Below are 24,153 nucleotides of genomic sequence, written 5' to 3' on the forward strand. Positions count from 1 at the left end.
CCGACAGGCCAAGGTGAAGTCCAGGGCTTGGAGGGCCAAAAGTTCCCCTTGCCTGCTCAGGGGAACTAAGGGTGGGTATAAGAGTGGGAACCATCTCCAGGTCCAACTGCTCAGGTGTGGCTGTGACGTGGCATGGAGCAGGCTGAGGCGTTGCTGTGATGTGGCATGGAGCAGGCTGAGGCATTGCTGTGATGTGGCATGGAGCAAAAGATGGCGCTAGGTCAGCGACCATGACGAGGAACTCTGGCTTGGCTGCCATGTCGTGGAACTCTGGCTCGGCAGCGGCCATGTCATGGAACTCTGGCTCAGCATCCGCCTCCCCCACAGTGAACGTGGGACCAATGATCTGTAGGGCGAGGTCGATATATTGAGCCAGGCTGAGGGAACTGCGACCACAAAGCATCAAGGAGGAGATCGGCTCACTTAACCCCACCCTAAAAATGTCCTTGAGGGCGACCACATTAAAATCCACCTGGCTGGCCAGAGCGCAAAAGTCCTCTACATACTCCTCCAGGGGATGATTCCCCTGACATAGCCGTATGAGTCGAACTGCTGGGTTCATAGTTAGATCAAGTTTTCTGTAGCGATGCTGGCTGCTGGCAATGACGATGACAAAGACGATGATGAAGATGAGAACCCAAGTGCAGTTTATTTACAAAAGTGAATCCAAAACCCTAACTATAAACGTGAAACATGAACTTGACTAGACTTAAAACTTGACTTGACATAAACATAACATGGCTTGACTTGGCTAGAAAGAAACACATCCGCATACATTCAATACTTGACAATGGACAATGACAAACATGAGGGCTTAAATACTAGACATGGGAAACATCAACTAATGAACAGACAGAACCAATGAAAACATGACACATGAAACTTTTCAAAATAAAAGACATGAATCAACAAAATACACGACATATCCCTCCCACTAAGGGGCGGCTCCCGACGCCCCAACACATAAACAAAAACACGTAAAACATGACATAAATTCAAAGTTCTGTAGGGAGTTAGGGGGTGTCTTGAGGCGTGGGGCGTGGCGTGGCGAGAAAGGGCGAGGGGCATGGGACCAGGACAGAGTCCATGATGGCTTATATACTAGACATGGGAAACATCAACCAATGAACAGACAGAACTGATAACAAGATAATTAAACAATAAACCAATGAAAACATGACACATGAACATGGAGGGAAAACATGAAATCACATGACAAGGGAACAGGAACTAAACTTTTCAAAATAAAAGACATGAATCAACAAAATACACATGACACTATGGGGCTTACACACTTTTGAATCCATCAAAAGATTAAAGTCTTCTCCCAATATTATATCATGGGGGGTGCCAGCAGCTTGCAACATCCCTTCAAGATCTATAAAAAAGCCCTGATCATCAGCGTTAGGTGCGTAAATATTAGCCAAAATCAACCTTTGCCCCGGGATTTCTGCTAAAACAATAATTCCTAAATTATCTTTAATCTGTTTGAGACATTTGAATTGTTGATGTTTATTTAGCAATATAATGACCCCCTGCTCTTACTAGAACCAGCACTAAAGAAAACATGTCCACCCCATATCTTCCCAAATTTTTCAGCTTCCTGTGGGGAAAGGTGCGTTTCTTGAAGAAACACTATTTCGTATTTCTTACTCTTAAGAAAATAAATAACCTTCCTTCTTTTTATGGGGTGCCCCAACCCATTCACATTCCACGTGGAGAGAGACAATCTGCTCATAATAACATTTGACATTTTGACATATTAGAAAACATAGATTGTGTGTCAAAAACAAGATTATAGAGACCACATTCCCCATTAGTGCAACAATCAAACCCCGAACTTCCCTCAGAACCAAACAAACAGAAAAAAGAAAAACGTGAGCATTAACTCAGTGCATGTCAGCGCCAACAGGCGTCAATCCCTTTAAACTCAAAGAGTCCATGTACACCTACGAGAGCCCCCGTGACAGCTTTGCCGTCGGATTGCTCAAGTACAAATTTTGTGAGGCAAAATTACATAACAGAAAATAATCTATAAAACAAACTCCAGCCAATAGGCAGAATAAACACAAAGAATGTGTAGATTAATTCACAGAACTGTCTCAAAGGTGTGTTCCTCCACAAAACAAGCTCTAGTCTCTAGCAGAACCAGCACAAACAAATAAAAAAAAAAAGTGTATATATATATATATATATAAAGCCGTACAGTTTCCTCAGACAGACAAATGAATGTTCAGTGAGCCGGCTGGTCATGAGTGCAGCAGATGATGTAATCCTCCCAATGTCCTAGAAAAATACTCCACAAAACAAACTCTAACCAATAGGAGGCAAAAGCACAAAGAACGTGCAGATTCATCCACAACTGTCCCGAGGCAGTGTTATTCCACAAAACAAACTCCAGCCGCTAGGCGGAACCAGCACAAAAAAACAAAACAGACATCCCGGTTCCTCGGACGTTCAAGAGTGTATTGAGTGAGTCTATTTCACTCAGAGGCCACATAAGAAACACACCATGACTTCCTCAGTCCATTGATTTTATGACAGACATCGCTTGTAGGCATGTAGATATTTTGCGGCCATACTTAGAATCCATTCTCAATCTCGCCAGGAACTTCAGTGTAAAAGCGATCTTCCGTCAATGCAAAAGCTTCTTGAAGGAATGTTATTCCACAAAACATACTCCAGCCGCTAGGCGGAACCAACACAAAAAGAAACAAAAATGGCGCTCAGCTTCCTCAGACAGCCAAGAGTAAGTACAGCGAGTCAATCCACTCTCATGAGAAACACCAAATGGTTTACTCACCCATTCACCCATTATTTCTATGAAAGACAAGGCTTGCTTGGAACATGTAAATACTTTGCGGCCATCCTTAGTATCTATTCTCAGCTTGGCCAGGAACATTAGAGCAAAAGCGATCTTCCGTTGATGTAAGAGTTTCTTGCATTCCTTGAATAGATCACGTTTTTCTCTTGTTGAATTCGCAAAGTCCAGGAACAAGAAAATGTTGTGATTCTTCCAAGAAAGCTTTCCTTTGCTCCTCACTTCACGCAACACAAGATCTTTATCGGATGATCTCAGAAATTTGGCCAGAATTGATCGGGGACTGTCTCCCTCAGCGGATCTGCGAGCCGGGACTCTGTGAGCTCGCTCGATTTCCAGATTATGGCCTGTTATGTTGAGCAGACTTGGGAAAAGCTCTAGGAATTCCACCATATCTCGGCCTTCCTCATGCTCAGGAATCCCAACAATTTGAACGTTATTTTGCCTACTTTGGTTCTCCAAATCTTAAATTTTTTCAAATCTATCTTGGTTGCTAGCGGGTTAGCAGCTAATTCTCTCTCCGATGACTCCAGATAATCGATCCGTTTCTTGACGTCCGACACTCTTGTAACCAACTCAGAGAATTTCGTTTCCATTGCCGTAATCAATTGACGTATTACAGCAAGATCCTCTAAGTCTGCAACAACTTTCGTCAGCATCACAGTTGGACAGTTGACGTTGGATTTCTCCCGCCACACCGTCCAAACCGAGTCCCTGGTCTTCAGGCCCATCAGAGGTTTCAGCTTGAGCACGTAAGTGTCTTTTTATATCTCCAGAGCACGAGGATTTTTACTTCTTTGCCATGTTGACTTCAAAGAACATATATGTAGCAGGATGTATCGAATCTCACCAGATTATGATAATTCAAAACTAGCAAAGTGTGCAGAGATCGCCATTCACACATCTGCTCCCCGCATGGTGTCACGCGACTCCACATATAATATTTTTAAACATAAGATATAAATGCTGACAATAAACATCAGTCTGATTTCTCCACTAGACTTTACCACTAGACGAAGAATTAATTCCTTACATTTATATAGCGCTTTTCTAGGCACTCAAAGTGCTTTACAGTAGCAGGGGAATCTCCTCAACCACCACCAGTGTGCAGCATCCACCTGGATGATGCGACGGCAGCCATAGTGCGCCAGAACCCCCACCACACACCAGCTATTGGTGGAGAGGAGAGAAGAGTGATGTGGCCAATTCAGTGATGGGGATTATATTAGGAGGCTATGATAGATAAGGGCCAATGGGGGAAATTTGGCCAGGACATTGGAGTACACACCTACTCTTTATGAGAAGTGCCCTGGGAATTTTAATGAGGACCTCAGTTTAACATCTCACCCAAAGGACATTCCCTTTCACTATACTGGAGCATTAGGACCCGCACAGACAGGGGAGCACCCCCTGCTGGCCACACTAACATCTCTTCCAGCAGCAACCTTAGCTTTCCCCAGGAGGTCTCCCGTCAAGTTACCGGCAAGGTTCAACCCTGCTTAGCTTTTGTGTGGAAACAGGCGAGAGCTGCAGGGCGATATATACATCATGATGGCGCTGTGGATGGCCGCCTCGATGTGGAGCGCTTTTATTGTTTTGTTATTTTTGTTTGTTTGTCCTGTATTTAGTAATCTTTTTTCAGTCAGTTTTACCAGAGACGAACTGCTGAACATTTGACAGCATACACCAGTCAATATTTTCCCAGATTTTGAATATTCAGACGTTTTGTTTGACATTCTAGTCGGAGGTGCGGCTGTGTTGTTTGAACGCGCTTTGAGACGCAGGTGAGGGAGACAAGCAGGCGTGCTGGTCAGGCTCCGTCGGCGCGGCTTTCGAACAATGCTGCCGAGCATTCATCTAGCAAATCTCCGCTCTCTCCCTAACAAAATTGATGAACTACATCTCCTCACCCGCACAAACAAGGACTTTTCAAACTCTGCTGCCTTGTGCTTCACAGAAACCTGGCTGAGTGAAGCCATTCCGGACAGTACGTTACATCTGCCGGGCTTTCAGCTGTTCAGAGCAGATCGCATCGAGGAGTTAACTGGGAAAACGAGAGGCGGTGGAACATGCTTTTACATCAATGAAAGTTGGTGTACAGATGTAACAACGTTAAAGAGGATGTGCTGTCCTAATTTGGAAGTGCTCTTTATTAACTGTAAGCCTTTCTACTCGCCGCGGGAGTTTTCCTCGTTTATTCTGGTGAGTGTGTATATCGCGCCAAACGCGTGTTTGAACACAGCGCTGCAACAGCTGGCTGATCAAATCACAGACACAGAACAACAATACCCGGACTCACTTATTATTATTCTTGGGGATTTTAACAAAGCAAACCTCACATGTGAACTGCCCAAATACAAACAGCACATTGCATGCCCAACCAGAGACAGAAATATACTGGATCACTGCTACATAACATTAAAGGATGCATATTGCTCTGTTCCTAGTGCAGCTTTGGGACTATCTGATCACTGTCTGGTTCATCTTCTTCCAACCTACAGGCAGAAATTAAAATCAACCAAGCCAGGACTGTAAAGAGATGGACCAATGAAGCAGAGCGAGAACTACAAGCCTGCTTCGATTGCATGGATTGGAGTGTTTTTGAAGCTGCAGCCACAGACCTGGACGAGCTCACAGATACTGTTACATCATATATCAGTTTTTGTGAGGATATGTGCATTCCTACTAGGACTTATTTAACATTTAACAATGACAAACCATGGTTTACAGCGGAACTCAGGCAGCTTCGTCAGGCCAAAGAGGATGCTTACAGAGTTGGGGATAAAGTCTTGTACAATCAGTCCAGGAACACACTGAATAAGGGAATCAGAGTGGCTAAAAGAAGATACTCTGAGAAGCTGAAAAACAAGTTTTCAGCTAACGACCCTGCATCAGTGTGGAGTGGCATGAAACAACTTACGAATTACAGGAACTCCTGCCCCCAACCCTGTGGTGGACCAACAACTGGCTGATGACCTGAATGTGTTCTACTGTAGATTTGAAAGGCCCAATCTCACACCCCACACCCACTCTGACCTTCACTTCACACAAACACCAACACCTCCTGCAACCCCCCTCCTCCCCCCTCCTGCTACTCAACCTGCACTTAAGATCTGTGAAGATGATGTGAGCCGCGTCTTTCGACAACAAAGGATTTGGAAAACACAGGGCCCAGATGGCGTTTCACCTGCATGTCTTAGATCCTGTGCTAACCAGCTAGCCCCCATCTTCACACAGATCTTCAATAGATAACTGGAGCAGTGTGAAGTCCCATGCTGCTTCAAATGTTCCACTATCATCCCCATCCCAAAGAAACCAAAAATCACAGGACTTAATGACTTCGGACCTGTCACCCTGACGTCTGTGGTCATGAAATCATTTGAGAGACTGGTGTTGGCCCATCTGAAGGACATCACTGGACCCTTTCTAGATTCCCTTCAATTTGCTTATCGAGCAAACAGGTCTGTGGATGATGCAGTCAACATGGGATTGCATCATATCCTGCAACATCTGTACAGACCAGGGACATATGCAAGGATCCTTTTTGTGGACTTCAGTTCGGCTTTCAACACCATCATCCCAGCTATACTCCAGAATAAATTACACCAACTCTCTGTTCCCTTGTCTATTTGTCAGTGGATTACCAGCTTTGTGACTGACAGGCAGCAGCTTGTGAGACAGGGGAAACTCACTTCCAGCACCTGTACAATCAGCACTGGTGCCCCCCAGGGATGTGTGCTCTCCCCACTACTCTTCTCCCTCTACACCAATGACTGCATCGCCAAGGACCCCTCTGTCAAGCTCCTGAAGTTTGCAGATGACACCACTGTCATCGGCCTCATCCGAGATGACGATGAGTCTGCATACAGAAGGGAGGTTAAACAGCTGGCTGTCTGGTGCAGTCAAAACAACCTTGAGCTGAACACGCTCAAAACGGTGGAGATGATTGTGGACTTTAGGAGGAACACCCCAACACTGACCCCCCTCACCATTCTAAACTGCACTGTGGCAGCAGTGGAGTCATTCAGGTTCCTGGGCACTACCATCTCACAGGACCTGAAGTGGGAGACCCACATTGACTCCATTGTGAAAAAGGCCCAGCAGAGGTTGTACTTCCTTCACCAGCTGAGGAAAATCAACCTGCCACAGGCGCTGCTGATATAGTTCTACTCAGCAGTCATTGAGTCTGTCCTCTGCACTTCAATAACTGTCTGGTTTGGTTCAGCTACGAAATCAGACATCAGAAGACTACAAAGGACAGTTCGGACTGCTGAGAGGATTATTGGTTGCCCCCTGCCCCCCTTCAAGAACTATACACTTCCAGAGTGAGGAAAAAGGCTGGAAAAATCACTCTGGACCCCACTCACCCTGCCAATTACCTTTTTGAAGTGTTGCCTTCTGGCCGACGCTACAGAGTACTGAGCACCAGAACCGTCAGGCACAGGAACAGTTTTTTCCCTCAGGCTATCCATCTCATGAACAGTTAAAACTGCCCCTTTGAGCAATAACTATGTGCAATACACAGTTTAGTCTTTTTTATATTTATCCAACACATCCAAACTCTTCTGCCATTTCATTCCTCTAGAAAAAATAAATAAATAAATAAAAAATTGCACTGTACATAACAGATTGTATTAGATTTGCACTAACCATGTGTATGTGTGTACGTATGTGTATAATTAGTTTTTTGTTTTTATTAATATTTATGTCTTGCTGCTGTTTTTGTATTGTTTTTGTATTGTTGTACACTGGAAGCTCCTGTCACCAAGACAAATTCCTTGTATGTGTAAGCATACTTGGCAATAAAGCTCATTCTGATTCTGATTCTGATTCTAGTATAGCTTCTGGCCATGTCTCCTCACCAGGAGTGTGGAGCCTCTACACACACTATTACAGCTACAGACCCTCTGAAGGGGGAGCCTACAAAGTTAGCAAAGCGATGCATAATGCGGCGGTTCTATTATTTGATGGGCAGTACACTGGCGAGGAGACAAGAGGCCATTCTTTTTAAATAAACTGATTTTGTGAGAAAACAGCTCATCACTTAACTAACTGCCTGTCCTCTAATCTTCAACATGTTGTACACTAAATAATCATTTTAGAGTGAACTATGTGTGGAGATTACTATGATAAAATTGCTGTTTTATAAGAGAAGATGAATAATTTTGCAACAGGTAGGCATCAGTTTATGGCTCTCCCCATTCATTTGTATGATATCCTCAAATGGTGACTTAGTGTCGTAACACACTAGATGACCGTTACAGGCCCTGTACCAAATGGCACCCTAAGCCCTTGTGGTCCTATTCAGAGTCCAGACTTTGGTGATGTAAGCGAGTACAGAAAAAATGGGGAGCTCGTCAGCAAGTGAGTATAAAAAATAAATATGAAAGTTATAAAAGTGTGCGTTTGGGACAGACACAAGCAACATACTGACAACAAAGCACTAATCAAGAACCTCTAAAAAAACAAAAAACAAAGTGCACATATAACAACAAAACCCCCATCTTTTTAAATATTTAGAGAAGAAATTAATATTATTTGGACACCTGGATGGTTGCAAGCAGGTGTTTAGAACACAGTCAAAAACATATGTCTCACACCTCCATAGATCAGTAAATATTTATAAAATACACACAGCCACACTTATGCAGGTAAATATCACTAGAAGACCAAACGTTGATCCCCGAGGGAAAATATACATCTACTGTGCACAGTCACTTAGCGTTACACCAATAAACTATCAAAATGAAGTCTTTTACATTCTATCAATAAATATAAGCAATCTTACAAGCTACAGTTATGTGCAGGAACATATTCCCCCATGTCATAATATTTTAGAGACTCACAATAATACTATAATTATCTTTGAAACAACGATAGCAAACGTTTAATTTGAAAGTGACTTACTTTTAAGAATGTGAGACAAACAATTCAATACAAAAACTGAATAGGAGTAATTCCATCTCTGTAAAACTGAATAAAACAAAGTTTGAAGCAGTTATACACGTCAGACTAAAAAGTGATACTTTGTACACAAGATAAGTGAAACATTACTGACAATCATGAAAAAAAGATTAAAATCAATATTTAATCCACAATTTACATCGCCTCATCCACCATGTTTTTTCATCTGGCACGGAAATTCCAGTCTGCTGTGATTGGTCAAGAGGATCAGCAGCAGGGACTGTTGAGTAATAGTCCGCTGTGGAGCTCGTGATGTGGGCTTAGCCGAAGCGCTCATGAGCAGCCTTCCGAGCGCTAAAATGTCAAATGGGACATCCTACGGTCTTGTGGACTTCGCAGGGACGCAAATGAAGGCCATGAGACCGCATGTCAGGGTGGGATGCAAATTCAGATGCAAACAGATGGCCAGTGCAACAGTCTTTATTGAAAACAGCAAAAACCTCATACAAAACTGGCAAACATTTTAGAACCAGAATAGTATCCACAAGCTGTGTTGGGAAGGGCTGATGAAAACAGAATGGGCAGAGATCAGGGGAGTGGGGAAAGCCAGGCTGATGAACTTGAGGGTAATCCAAAATACGTAGTCAAAAAACAGGCAAGGATCAAAATCGACAGGGACCTGCTCAGGCAAACTCAGAGAACAATCTAGCAGAGAACAGAGAGAAAGACTCAGTATAAATAGGCAGAGAACAAGTAGTTTCTCCTACTTTGTTTGTACTAACCACTTTAATTCTGGCGATTTCCTTAAGTTTAAGAGCTTTATTTGCCTGTTCTTCTTTGTTACATCTCACTAACAAATTTCCATCAGATAGTACTTTTGCAAAATCTATATTTCCAATAGATTTATTTATCATCTTTGTCAATTTTAATGGATTAATCTGACTTACCCCAAATTGATCACCAAACCTTATGATGCATTTAATATTTTTCTCACTCTGTTCATCTGATTCTTCTGAACCACCTCTCGTATACTTCTTACCTCTTTCCAACATTCCCTAAAGATCCACCATTTTCTCCTTCACTTCCTACCCCCATACTTCCCTCGCTATCCCCCAATTAATGCCTCTCTGTTTCATTCCCAGAGCAGTTGTGCCTCCCCGCCTTTCCCTTTTCTACTTCCCACTGACGATGCTGCCATCAACCTTTCCCCAACGGTGAATGTAAATTCTCACAGACAACTCTGAAATCAGACACAAGTCCGATAAACGTGAGTAAACGTCTCTCAACCGCAAGACGAGTGGCGTCTCCTACCCAGTCGAATGTGACATCTTGTTGCAAGTCTTCAGCAGGTTATTTAAAGGGGGCGTAGTGGGCGTGAGATGTAATGGACATGGCTTGTAGTAGTTTTGAAGGATACAGACAAACCCCTCTTGGCCTTTCATGTGTATTTTGATTTTATCAAGAAAATACGCACTTTTAATGTAAGTATTAGATTAATGTCATATTCAGGTTTTCTGCCTTGTTAACTATTATCCATCAATATTTTTTACATAGGGAAATAAAGCAGTATTAATGGTGTTTGTTTGCGAATTGTGTACATGGGCCTTGCAATGCCACCGTGTTAAATTTGAGCGTGTACTCTTTCGATCCGTTAATCAGATACACTTTACAGTCTCTGGATAAACTAAAGGTGAAAGAGAATATATTAATTAAATATAATCTGTTGGGTGTAGTGAATTGAATTGAATTGATCCTCCTAAAATGCCATTAAAAATCCCAGAGCGATAATTTAAGGCCTATAGCCTAAATTTATCTATAACGCATGCGGTTTTGGTCTCAAACAAAGGCATGTTCTTCTTACAGACATCTGATATATGGCAATATATGCAAAACACTTAAAAAAATCTAAGTTCATATATTATTTTTACTGGAATAAATAAGCCCTGTTCTTGTAAATATACGCTTTATTTCCCAAGTAATGTGAAAGGTTCTTTATAGAGGAGTTTGAATTTGTACATACAGTATATGCACAAATATTTAAACAGTAATATATATATATATATATATATATATATATATATATATATATATATATATATATATATATATATATATATATCACACACACACACACACACACACACACACACACACACACAGTTTTTATATATATGTCCATATATCAGATTTATGCATGGGGGCATATCTATGTGAAATCAATTTCATTATTTAAAATGCCTGCTGGTAGAACCACACTATCCATAGTCTTCATTAAATTTGATATCAGGAGGAGGAATGTCTGATGGCCTTTGGTCAGAATTTGATGAAGAGGTGGCACAGGCCCAAAAGCTACTTAAGGACATGCACAAGGATGAGGAAACCATAAAGTTCTAAATAAAAAACTGTTTAAATAAACAAAACATACCTGTTCATCACCACAGGAATTATTGGTTGATGAGTTAATTATTACAGATTAGAAAGCTAAAGAAGTGGAGACATGAAATTGGAAATGGCAAACAAGGAATCACCATGGATGATTGACATGTCAAAACCTAAACCTTCTAGGGTAGGTTTGTCCCTGTTGAAATTTTGAAGAAACTGACTATACTATATGTATTCTGTCTGTTTTGACAAGTTGTATTTCCTGTTGCTTTTTGGTTTGGGTGTATTGCCATTTGTCAGTGTGTCCCTAACTGACTTAAGTGATATATTTGAGAACCGTTGTACCTTTGTACCCATTTTGTCAGAAGTAGCTGTAGCTCCAGAGATGAGCATACACAGTATAAAAGGTATTCAATTTTAGTCATTCAGGTATTTAGGAGGTTATCCATACTTTTATATCACTTTTTCCATCAAAATAATGTTCAATTTTGGCATAAACTTTATTCCTTAACAGAGGTTCTTCATCAAGAAATTAAGGAAATTATTTCTGCCATTGATCCTGATCCTCTACCTGCTGTGCCAGAAGAGCCCTCTTAAGACTGGAGCTTTAGAAAGACAATGTCACTGGATAGGTGGAAACAGTTAAGACCAGATCTAATTCAATTTACGCTGGCAGCAGAACAAACTGTGCAGCAGTTTATTAAGCTCAACAAATTTACTATGTAATTAATCCTATTAATATTTCCCTAAAAGTTTTAACTGTAATAATTCTACTTTGCTTAAGTTTGCTTTTTATGGGGCCTGGGTAGCTCAGCAAGTATTGACACTGACTACCACCCCTGGAGTGGCGAGTTCGAATCCAAGGCATGCTAAGTGACTCCAGCCAGGTCCAAATTGGCACGGTTGCTAGGGAGGGTAGAGTCACATGGTAACCTCCTCGTGGTCATGATTAGTGGTTCTCGCTCTCAATGGTGTGCGTGGTAATTTGTACGTGGATCGCAGAGAGTAATATGAGCCTCCACATGCTGTGAGTCTCCGTGGTGTTGTGCACAGCGAGCCACATGATAAGATGCGTGGACTGACTGTCTCAGAAGCGGAGGCATCTGAGACTCGTCCTCCGCCATCCGGATTGAGGTGAGTAACCACGCCACCACGAGGACCTACTAAGTAGTGGGAATTGGGCATTCCAAATTGGGAAGTTTTAAAGTTAGCTTTTTACCAGTGGCCTTACAGAACATGTGCCTGCTCTACAACTCTTCTGCTAGGAAACCAATTATCTTGATCAACATAAATGTCAATTTTTTATGCACATTTTCATTGTTACCAAAATAAGTTGACAATGTAACAATAATAACATTACATTGATTACATTCAATTCTATTGCTTTTATTATGAATTACTGCAGGAAGATACAACTTAATGCCAGTGTTTAACTGCACATCTTGTCTCAGTGGTTGGTCACCCAAAGTGCCATGACCTCATCAAGTGGATACTGGCCTGCCACACGTTATGACACACTTTACTCAACTGACCTGCTTTCCTTTTTTGAGGAACAGAAACTGATATCCCCTGCAATGCCACTCCAATCATTCATCCGCACACTTGAACACCGGACCATCCATTTTGGCCAAGTATCAATTTGTTTTAAGTTGCTTTACTGTGTCATGTGCCTTTGTTCACAGCAATTGCAGTACTAAGTGCTCATGTTAGCTTGACAAATATGTGCAATATTCCTGTCTTTACTGGCTTTTTTCTAATGGTGCTAGTGTGACCAGAGATGCATAATTATTTGAAGCACTAAACAGGTGTTACAGAATATTGCTTTGGTGTAAAACAGGTGAATGAGGACAGTATTATTGACGTGATAATTTTGTATATGAATAGTTGTCATCAACAAGCTATTTGTATTTGTGTGCTTCTCCCCTTTACTTTAATTCAGCTGTTAGGTTTTTACTGTTTGCAACATCTCCTGATGACTTGTGTTTTTATGCACACAACATATTATTGTCTTTTTATACTTTCTTACAAACAGAGGGTAACTATTTGTGCAACACCTTCCAAAGAAGCTACTCCAGATATTACATTTATGTGATGTGCCATATGCAAAATATGTTGTTAAACATGAATGAAGCTTAAAATAAAGCTGGAACATCCATTGTGCATTTATTGTTTAAATCAAGTCCCACATTTACAGGGAATACAATTTATACCCTTTAAAATACAAAATAGTTAAAATGACAAATGTTTTTTTTTTTTTTTTTTGGGAAAAATGGTAAACAATAGTAACGTCATCAATAACTTCAATACTAAATAAAAACATTTAGTCAAAAAGCTCAAACATCTGTTGTGCGCTAATTCTTCAAATCAAGTGCGCTATTAGATGGAATAGAAAAACCATTTCAAAATACAGATTACTCAAAATAATACATTTGTAAAAATAAAGTTTGCATTGCAAATATCAGCAAACAATAGTAACATCAATACATCTCAAAGTTAAATCAAAAACATCTCTTCAAATAAAGCTCAAACATCTGTTGCCCATTTATTCTTGAAACAAAGTGTCATTTACTTAAACCCTTTCAAAATACCAAAAATCCTAAATAAGAAGTAATTTAAATATAGCCTTTATTACATTTGAATTGCAAATTACAGTAAAAAAAAAAAAAAATAGTAACATCTATACAAAAGTTTTTTATATAATTTATTTTTTTCTCCCCATTTCTCCCCAATATGCTCTAAATCCTCGTGGTGGCGTAGTGACTCGCCTCTATCTGGGTGGCGGAGGATGAATCTCAGTTGCCTCCACATCTGAGACCATCAATCCGCGCATCTTATCACATGGCTTGTTGAGCGCGTTACCGTGGAGACGTAGTGTGTGTGAAGGCTTCACGCTATTCTCCGTGGCATCCACGCACAACTCACCACGCTCCCCACCGAGAGCGAGAACCACATTATAGTGGCCACGAGGAGGTTAACCCAACGTGACTCTACCCTCCCTAGCAACCAGGCCAATTTGGTTGCTTAGGAGACCTGGCTTGAGTCACACAGCACACCCTGGATTCGAACTCACGACTCCAGGGGTGGTAGTCAGCGTCAATACTTGCTGAGCTACCCAGGCCCCTGACACAAAAGTTAAATATTAAAAGATAGCTGCAAGCAGCAACTACCAGGGCCAAGCACTTAAACAGCACAGTAAGCAGCTAAGCAAGCATTGCCGAATAATTCAATTAGACAAAAATCATCATTAAAAAACAAGTGGTTTAAAGGCTATTTGTAGATATAACCATTTTTATAGCTTTTGACCACTAGATGTTGCTTGGCCCCTAATTACGGGGTCAGTGACACAACTGCATGTGAGGAAGTTTGATTGGACATCACTGATTATGACTGTAAAAAAAGCGGTATAAAAAAACAAATAGAATAGTTTGTATTGCAATACAATTCATTCTAACTTTTGATCAACAGGTGGTGCTGTCACCAAATATGTATGATGCTGTAAGGGTATGGAAACAATGGCACACACAAAGTTTCATGTAAATATTGCAAAGCCTTGCAGAGATACAGCCTCAGATGATTTTTGGCGACTTGCCATCAAGTTGAAGTTGGTGCGCAATTTGAGAACCGTTTCGTCTATCGAAAATTTCTTGATACGTTTTTTTTTTTTTTTTTTTTTTGTCTTGCGTGTCCCTAGATGATACACAACAAATTTAGCTCAAATCGGACCTACAGCATCGGGGGAGTTAAAAAAGTACGTTTTCAATGAAAGTCAAAATGATCGACAGGAAGTAGGGCTGACCACGGAAAATTGGGCATTACCATACTCTGCATATCCCAAAGAATCTACAGAGAGCAGTCACAGAATGATAGGTCAAATTAATCAAACATTATATATAAGCCTTTTTAAACATTTCGTTATCATTTTTGACCACAAGGTGGCACTGACCCCAACTTTATAGGTTCCCTCAGGGCATAGTGCTGATAATGCATACCAAGTTTCGTAACTGTACGCCAATGCACTGGGTATAATTTGACTCGTTATGACCCAAGGAATCTGTAGAGACCAGTCTCATGATTATAGGTGAAACTATTCTGAGGTTATAAGCAAAAATATAAATGTTTCATATTTCCTGACCACTAGGTGACGCTGTGCCGAAACTGTGCTGGCACCCACAGGTCATGCTTGTGATCATATCAATATGCTAAAGCAGTGGCTCCATACCCTGTTCCTGGAGGCCACCCAACACTGCACATCTTGTATATCTCCCTTTTCTGAGTCTCCAGTAACGAGCTGAGTTGAATCAGGTGTGTTTCATTAGGGAGATATACAAAATGTGTAGTGCTGTGGGGCCTCCAGGAACAGGGTTAGGAACCACTGGTGTACAGAAAATGGTAATCTGTGACATTCTGTTTTGTTGTATATTTAAAGTTTGGCAGAGGCTGTTTACACTTTGTGTAAATAGCAACAAAAAGCATCTTCTTTGCACTGTGTAAATAGTGTTAGATGCTATTTGCACCCTGGTGCAAATAGTGGCAGATACTATTTGCACTCCTAATTAAATACTAACATACAGTACCACTGGAGTGAGTTCCACAGATACCCTACACCAACCCCTACCCCTAAACCTAACCTTACAAAAATTAACCATGGTTTTTAAACATGGTTGCTATATAAACACCATATTACTGTAGTAACACCATGGATAAATGCGTTAAAACTGTGGCTTCCACAAAAAAACATGGTTACTACAATATTACTTCATATTTATGGACACAGTAATGTAATTAGATTTGTGGATTAAAAATGGATATGACAAGTTGATTGGATTTAGCCTTGGTGGACTAGATCTACACTGCTACTGCTGCAGTGTGAAGACTTGCTACTGCCAGAACATACACAGACATGCTGTGCTGAGAATAAAAGACATGCTGCTGCTGCACAATTAGACATAAATACAACCCCCTTGAAGCAGATCTAGACCAGTGGTGCTGGAGAGAAGGGTTTCATAGAGGAAACTCAATTTAGTCAATTTAAATGTTCGACAGGAGAGAGAGTATGCAAGTTGATAGCTAACAGATTACATGTTAAAGGACCTATCAACTTAACCCATGTGAGCCGACTGGCTAAAAAGATTACATGTTCAAAGAACCCATCAGCTTGTGCCATGTAGAGTTTCATGACTGAACTTGAATGTGCAATTATCTAAAACAACTCAATCCAGATTTTCTAATCAAATCTGCATGTGTGTTTGAGAACTGAATTAACCAGAGAAGAATTATCACAATAAGAATATCTTGTATTAATATACATATTGTATATTCATATTATATATTGTATACTATGGATTGCCGATTAAAAAAAAAGAATGAAGAAATAAATGATCAATCTATTAATTTGAAGAAAAAAAAAGAGGATAAATAAACCAACTTATAAATGGACAAAGACACATTTAAATGTGTATATTTAATTCACGTTTAAAAATGTCATTAAATTTAACAATAAAATTATGCATTAATAAGTCATGTATTTGATTCATGTTTAAAATGCAATTAAATGTAGCAACAAAATAGTACATAAGTCATTTTTAAATGCACCTTTTAAATTGCATTTAAAAAAAGCATTTGACAATTGCTTTTCTTCATTTACCATTTTCTTTTCTTGACCTATTTGCCAATGGCTTTTCTTTTTTGTTTTTCTTTGACTTTTCTTTCTCCATTTGATAATCAAGTTTAAAAATGCCATTGGACAGCTGACTCGTGAGAGCAAACACAGAACTTTCGACTCAGTTTTAAGACACACCCTGTCTCCCACGTGCCATTCGAAGGAGATGTAAGACGGCCTGTCATTGGATGGTTATTTATAGAGGTGTGAGCAGTTTGGGCTCTATGAAACCCACGCAAATGAAACTTTTTAAAAGATATTGTGTCAGAAGTTGTTAATGGTCTCTTGTCACCGCTGCTGTTAAATGCAGAGCGCGGCCCTCCTCGAGTAAGCCGTTAAGGTACCGAGCTGCTGGAGAAAGCCACCGGACTTCTGGGCTGCAGCGGCCGCCAGATCTTGAAACTTCTCTGTGCTGCCTATGTGCTGTGCGGCACACATACGCCATATGCTTACTTTTTCCCCAGGGCTATTTGCGTATAACGACTTTTAAGGATCAATCTTTGCGTATACCCTTGGTATACCCACTTGTTTTACTGCTTCAGTAACCTTCATTCCATAATTTTCTGTCGTGTTACCTCCCTTTAACTGTATCCCATGCTGTTTATTGAAACTGGAGATTTTTTATTGTAATTGGTGCATTTTCACTTGAATTCTTCCCAACCCCACCCCTGACAACTGCTGTCACCACCACCATCGACTGAGGGAATTCATGGCAGTGAGTGGAGAGACACTCATGCTGAAGCAGTATCAATTAAAATTAATATAAGGAAAATATATGCTGCCAACTGTCCCGTATAATAAGGAATCATCCTGTATTTAAGTTTCAATTTAAATTCCATTCCATATGAAATTCATGAGACACATTTTGTCCTTTACTGCTGAGAATGTTTCACAAATCGAGAGAAATGGACCTGAAACACAGACACCTCTTGCGTTGAGATACCGGTTGTTACACGGACGGCACATTTGACAGAAGTGGCAGTGGGAAAGATCAGTGACAATCAGCGCATGTCTTCTGTCATGTTTTCTGTCAGAAGCTGATGAATTTTGTCAAAAAATATAGCATTCAAGTGCATACTTTTTTAATATCCTCGCTAAAATCCAATCCATTATTTAAAAGGTTAAAATATCTCTCTAGTCTTTTTTGCAGCCCCATCATGTGCCTTTTTTCCCTATTTTTCTTATTTTTCCCTACCTTCCTAAAAAACTGTCTTGTCCTATCCTTTACCATCTCCCACCACTGTGCTCGTGAATCATAAAAGTCTTGGAGGGTCTGCCATTGGCTGAACCGCTCCCTATATTCTCCAACTACTTCCTCATCTTCCAACAAGGAGCAGTTCAGCCTCCACAGCCCTCCCCCTACAGTCACACCAGTGGGCAGTGAAAGGGTGCAAGACAGCATCAAGTGGTCAGAAAAAAAGAGGGGGGTCAATGTTGCATCGGTTGGCGGGAAGTCTCTTGTAAAAATGTAGTCAATTCGAGAGGCTTTGGAGCTATCACCACTGGACCAGGTGAAGCCCTCCTCTCTTTGATGCAAGTTTCTAAAACAGTCGGTTAATTTGAAATCTTTAACTAACCCCTGTAATAAAAAGGATGTTTTATCTACTTTAAAATCATCAACTACCCTCTTCCCATCTCTTTTTGTTAAAACACAATTAAAATCCCCCGCCACAACTAGGGGGGCCCTACCCAACATGTGGGGCTGCAAGTCCTCTAAAAGCTCATACCTTTGATTTTTGTCTGTAAAACCATATACATTAAGAATGTTAAAATCCTTATCTAAGAAAGTCAGATTTGCTAAAATTGCCCGCCCATCCCTTACCACAGTGCTGCCTTTCACCAAGATATTTGGGTTGTTAATTAAAATGGCAACACGTCATTTTTGTTAAAATTGGACCCACTCCATAGCGAGGGGCCCGAGGTCCAAAGCGCCTCCCACTTCCTGTAATTCTTTAAAAAAGGAAGAGCACATTCCTGCGACAAAAACACATCTGACTTACAAGATTTTAAAAAGGATAAAACACTCTTTGCTCGCAGAGTGGACCTCACACTTCTCACATTAACTGTAGAGATAGTGAGGGCCATGAGCAGTGTGGTTAAAAGGTATGAGCTATTAAGAAACAAAAGACATTAAAACCACAGAGACATAAATTAAAATCCTATTAAAAACTTGTGACACTTACGTCCTCCTTTAACCTGGAAAGCCCAGGGTCAGGAGGGTAGGTGCTCGACGCCTCAAGGGCCGCCGAGAAATTCTCTTGCAGCTCTTTTGGCGACGATGATTTTAGCTTTACATGCAGAAAAGAAACCTCATTTGGGGATTCGAGCGGCCACACATGGTCCTGATATTCCGATACGGAACTATCTAGCCACTGTGTTGCCTTCAGCTTTTTCTCCTCTGTTTCAAGCAAAGGAGATCCTGCAGGCCTTTTCTGCACTTGAGCATTTGGGAGTGAACACCCAGTTTCACTCCACTCGAAACCGTTTGGAGGGAGGAAGCTGTTTCCTCCTCCCCATCCTCCATTTCTAACTCCCTATTCTTTGGGGAGGGAATAGCTTCCTCCACCTGTTCCAATACAAGGTTAGACTCCGCCCCCACGACCGCCCCACTTCCTTCCTCCAGTCCAATCCTTGAGGCTGGCTGGGAATTTGAATTTCCTGCCAAAACCTCAGGTCCCGCCTCCTCCTCTCTTTGTTCTAAGGTTGGGTATGCTTGTGGGGCGGCCATTTTGTTAGCCTTTAATTTGTTAGCAAAACTTTTAGGGCAATCTCTGTAGAGGTGGTTTGAATCTCCACAGAGATTACACCGTCTGCCATTGGTACAATCTTCAAAACTGTGACCAATTTCTCTACACTTCCCACATACTATCTCTTGGCACGCTTCAGCAAGATGCCCAAATTTCCGAATTTTTTTTTTTTTTTTTGAGAATGACCCATTCACATTTAAGCCCACATCCTGGCATTTAGTTTTGTTTTTACCCAGTATTTATTATGTCCAATGTCTGTTTCCACCCTCTGCTTTCATATAAGTGTTATTTGACTTACTTTTCCACTAAACTTAACATCAGTAAGATTGGAGGGAAAACGGAATCCGTTGCCAGCATGTACTCCTTCATGTTGTGGTGTTGTTAAAGAAAGCAGCATTGTACTTTAACGTGTATGTTTCCCACCTTGGAATGATCTGTGACAACGGAAGGTTTTCTTTTCAACGGAGGGACATGCAAACGACTGTTACATTTTAATTTGTTTTTGAATGTGTCCACATTAAAACAGCACCTTGTATCCACATCCCAGTTCGGAGCCATGTCAATTGCACTTTAACCTGTATTCCCCGCTTTGAGAGTAGCTATTTGGCACAAAGGGATGATTCCGTTTCTACACATGGAGATGCAAAAGAGAAATAAACGGAATCTGTATCTGCTACCGATGCAGGATCGTCGCTTATGATTCACAATATTGTATAAAAGAATGTGAGTCTTTCAACATCGTTTTATGCTGTCTTGAATCCAACCAATGTAAAACGAACGAACTTGTACGCGCAGAAGGTAACATCAAAGTTCGCGGTTAGTGAAGCACAGCAATTGACAGCACAGCACGACTAACACAACTGATAAAACTTTAGTATTATTTTTAAACGAACGACCAGGGGAGAGCGCGGACGCAGTCCCCCACTACCAGAAATTATGCAGTCGAGATTCCCACATTTGGGGAATTCGCAGGGGTCAGCACAGCTGAAGTGCAATGGCCGAGCCTCGACCTGGGTGAACCACCTTCATGATCATAGTGTCTCCCCTACCAGGTACAGGTGTATCTCAATAAATTAGAATGTCATGGAAAAGTTCATTTATTTCAGTAATTCAACTCAAATTGTGAAACTCGTGTATTAAATAAATTCAATGCACACAGACTGAAGTAGTTTAAGTCTTTGGTTCTTTTAATTGTGATGAGTTTGGCTCACATTTAACAAAAACCCACCAATTCACTATCTCAAAAAATTAGAATATGGTGACATGCCAATCAGCTAATCAACTCAAAACACCTGCAAAGGTTTCCTGAGCCTTCAAAATGGTCTCTCAGTTTGGTTCACTAGGCTACACAATCACGGGGAAGACTGCTGATCTGACAGTTGTCCAGAAGACAATCATTGACACCCTTCACAAGGAGGGTAAGCCACACACATTCATTGCCAAAGAAGCTGGCTGTTCACAGAGTGCTGTATCCAAGCATGTTAACAGAAAGTTGAGTGGAAGGAAAAAGTGTGGAAGAAAAAGATGCACAACCGAGAGAACCGCAGCCTTATGAGGATTGTCAAGCAAAATCGATTCAAGAATTTGTTTGAACTTCACAAGGAATGGACTGAGGCTGGGGTCAAGGCATCAAGAGCCACCACACACAGACATGTCAAGGAATTTGGCTACAGTTGTCATATTCCTCTTGTTAAGCCACTCCTCAACCACAGACAACGTCAGAGGCGTCTTACCTGGGCTAAGGAGAAGAAGAACTGGACTGTTGCCCAGTGGTCCAAAGTCCTCTTTTCAGATGAGAGCAAGTTTTGTATTTCATTTGGAAACCAAGGTCCTAGAGTCTGGAGGAAGGGTGGAGAAGCTCATAGCCCAAGTTGCTTGAAGTCCAGTGTTAAGTTTCCACAGTCTGTGATGATTTGGGGTGCAATGTCATCTGCTGGTGTTGGTCCATTTTGTTTTTTGAAAACCAAAGTCACTGCACCCATTTACCAAGACATTTTGGAGCACTTCATGCTTCCTTCTGCTGACCAGCTTTTTAAAGATGCTGATTTCATTTTCCAGCAGGATTTGGCACCTGCCCACACTGCCAAAAGCACCAAAAGTTGGTTAAATGACCATGGTGTTAGTGTGCTTGACTGGCTAGCAAACTTACCAGACCTGAACCCCATAGAGAATCTATGGGGTATTGTCAAAAGGAAAATGAGAAACAAGAGACCAAAAAATGCAGATGAGCTGAAGGCCACTGTCAAAGAAACCTGGGCTTCCATACCACCTCAGCAGTGCCACAAACTGATCACCTCCATGCCACGCCGAATTGAGGCAGTAATTAAAGCAAAAGGAGCCCCTACCAAGTATTGAGTACATATACAGTAAATGAACATACTTTCCAGAAGGCCAACAATTCACTAAAAGTGTTTTTTTATTGGTCTTATGATGTATTCTAATTTTTTGAGATAGTGAATTGGTGGGTTTTTGTTAAATGTGAGCCAAACTCATCACAATTAAAAGAACCAAAGACTTAAACTACTTCAGTCTGTGTGCATTGAATTTATTTAATACACGAGTTTCACAATTTGAGTTGAATTACTGAAATAAATGAACTTTTCCACAACATTCTAATTTATTGAGATGCACCTGAAAGTATAAATGCACAAGCTCCAGGGCAGAGGGCCCATTCTCCTCTTTACCATTCATACCAACGTTGATCTCATATACAAACACATGATCCACAACTCCCAGTATGTGACTGCGCTTTGCAATTAGACAGGCGTGTACACCAACTTTAAATTCCAACTTTTAAGGCTACCAAGTCTGTGGATTAGTTTTCTGCCTTGTGACTGCTTGTGGTTTCAGGAGTGAGCGACAGCACTGCTATACCATTCGCTCTCGGCCGATGAGTCGGCGGTGCGTTCACTGTACGCGCACACGAGAAGTAAAGATTCCTCGTTTGCGCGCCTTCTCTCAGACACTAATTTTCTCGATAAACAAAGATCTCTGCTTTTCAGGGGAGCGCACCGTGCTTGGAGATACTGCAATACCAAGTCGATACGTGGAGTGGACGGAGCAAGCCCCGCTTCCATCTCCCAGGCCCAAAAAGCAATTTAATATATGGTCCCCGGATAGGAGACGTATCAGATATTAAACTGATAAGAACAGATTTTTTCTTTCGAAAAAAATTTATTATTACAAACATCTGTTAAAATACACAACAACATTTTTTTATATTTACAAGGTCTGTTGCACTGATATCACAAAATAAAAATAAAGGTAAAGATATTTGTATCATTTTGTGAGCCATTTGTTTCCATGTGCAAAAGTCCATTGAACAGTTTGTGTTAAAACAGTGTGTTGTTAAAAATGTAAAATAAAATAAAAAGGGTAAAAGCCACCAAAATGCTAAAAAAGTCTTGTTGTTCAGGACTGCGAGTGAGTCCTTATCAAGTGGGCCATCACCCTAGTCTCCAGAACAGGCACCTGGACTACCGCTTCAGGGGCCCAGAGGAGATTCGCTCTCCTCCGGCCCGCTGGCCCGCTGTTCCCGCAGCCACTGGTGGTAAGGGTGCATCTACGGGCGGCCAAATACAGTGGCGTCCGGGACCTCTTCCGTGTGACCCCGGCCCCCCCCATCCGAATAACAGCGCCCGGTACCCCTGCAGCGTTGATGTTACAATTCGCTCGCTCGCGTGGAGGGGGACCGTAACGTGTTTCCACACCAGCAGGTTTCTGGTGGACCAGATGGCATCCTTGATTGCATTGAAGGTGAGCCAGAGCGAGGTAAATTGTTGTGCTGTACAGTCCTTCGAGCCCCGGCCCACACCAAGGATGGCGAGCTTGTAATCCACCTGGACCCCACCCACTGGCAGGCACGGGAAATACAGGGGGCCGGTCGTGGCCCACAGGTCCCGCGCAGCGCCGCACTCCCAGAGCAGGTGTCTTACGGTCTCCGGGTTTTTACACCCGGACCGGGGGCAGATTGCATTTTTGGCCATGCCTCTGGAGTGCATAACCGCCCTGACCGGGAGGATCTCATGAGCTACCATCCACGCCAGGTCCTTGTGCCCGTTCTGGAATGCAGGGTGGGCAGCATTCCTCCAAACTTCTTTGGCCTCACCTAGTGCGAGGCCTGGAACTGGACTCACTGGTTCCCGGTCCTGCACAAAAGAGACAAGAGATTTGTGGTTGGTTAAAATGGTGGCATCCTGAGTCTCTAAACTCTTTTTCTTTAAAAACTTCTTGATAAAATCATATTCTTTTGGAAGATTAAAAGCCACTGGGGTTGTCAAATCAATTGGTAAAATTTTTAAAACTCTCAGGTAAGACCATGGCTGCAGTCTTATTTTCTCTGGATGGGGTCACCGCATAACCAATATGCAGGGCAGTGAAGCGGCTGGCTAAAAACATGTGGGGGTCTGGGAGGCCTTTTCCACCATTTTCCGGTCTTTTCTTGATGACCTCCCTCTTCAAACGTTCCCACTTGGACCCCCACAAGAAGTAAAAAGCCGCCCTCTCCAGGTCTGAAAGGAAATGTTTTGGGGGACTAAAAACAGAACAAACAAGTAAAAATAATGGTAAGATCACAGCTTTAAAAATTAAAACTTTTCCTTCCATTGTCATCTGTCTAAGTCCCCAAAAGCCCAGTCTTT

General features: G+C 41.6%; 1 non-coding gene and 1 pseudogene across 1 annotated transcript; both read right to left on the reverse strand.

Moving 5' to 3' along the window:
* Window positions 1-20,409: 20,409 nt before the first annotated feature.
* LOC127435505 (U1 spliceosomal RNA) lies at window positions 20,410-20,573 on the reverse strand. The gene has a single exon (XR_007896243.1). It is a non-coding gene; the product is annotated as a U1 spliceosomal RNA (small nuclear RNA).
* A 1,941-nt stretch (window positions 20,574-22,514) lies between these two features.
* LOC127435509 (uncharacterized) lies at window positions 22,515-22,691 on the reverse strand (annotated as a pseudogene).
* Between the last annotated feature and the right edge of the window lie 1,462 nt (window positions 22,692-24,153).

The sequence above is a fragment of the Myxocyprinus asiaticus genome, chromosome 45, assembly GCF_019703515.2.
Source record: "Myxocyprinus asiaticus isolate MX2 ecotype Aquarium Trade chromosome 45, UBuf_Myxa_2, whole genome shotgun sequence".
In the NCBI taxonomy this organism is placed as follows: domain Eukaryota; kingdom Metazoa; phylum Chordata; class Actinopteri; order Cypriniformes; family Catostomidae; genus Myxocyprinus; species Myxocyprinus asiaticus.